Genomic DNA, 920 nt, shown 5'->3' with positions numbered 1-920 from the left:
TGTGTGTGTGTGTGTGTGTGTGTGTGTGTGTGTGTGTGTGTGTGTGTGTGTGTGTGTGTGTGTGTGTGTATGGTAATCGTTCAGTTTAGTTATATGAAAAAGTAAATGAGAAATTAAGGGGGAGATAAGTAGTAAAAGAAGCAAAGGGACACTGGGTGTTCGGTGGCAAAGAGAGAGTCTCAAGAGTCTCAAGAGAGTGTTTTTTGGTCGAAGGACCTGACCGCACAGAAGAAACTTTAACTGAGCTGATACAAAGGTGGATTTTGCCAGGGTCTCACACAGTCAGCGATGGATGGCGAGCATATAATAACACGGGAATCCTCAATGGTGGTGCCTACACGCACGAGGTGATTATACACCGATAACATTTTGTTGATCCTCATCATCAAGACGTCCACGCATAAAATGTGGAAAATATGTGGATGCGGGTGAAGCGGAAGTTGAGAGGACAGTTTGGGACATCGGACGAATTGTTTGTTTCATATCTGCATGAGTTTCTGTGGCGTAATTCCGCTGAGAAAATCAGGACATATGGATACTCCTCTCCATACACTTTCTGCAACTTTGTGTTGGCCTCTGAGCAGGTATCGCCATGACAACTTTCTCTGTCATGGCCAATGCGACGATCACACGCTACACATAACCACGTTCTAAAGTTAGTGGGGGCGAGTACATAAAAAAAGGCACCGGGACACATACAAGACAATTTTTAACTTATTTCTCTATTTCGCGAAATATTTCATTAGTTACAATATATGTAACTCTATTCTGCATTCATTAATTTCATGCTTCAGTAACAATGTCATTATGTATGAAAATTACAGCTACTGATCTAGGTGTGACGTGAAAAAAGATGAAACTCCACGAGGTCATCCAGTGTCGAGAGGTTATGACGTCAGAGTTTTCTTCAGCGACCACCA

This window comes from Octopus bimaculoides, chromosome 8, assembly GCF_001194135.2.
Source record: "Octopus bimaculoides isolate UCB-OBI-ISO-001 chromosome 8, ASM119413v2, whole genome shotgun sequence".
Taxonomy (NCBI): domain Eukaryota; kingdom Metazoa; phylum Mollusca; class Cephalopoda; order Octopoda; family Octopodidae; genus Octopus; species Octopus bimaculoides.
This window is presented reverse-complemented; position numbering follows the sequence as displayed.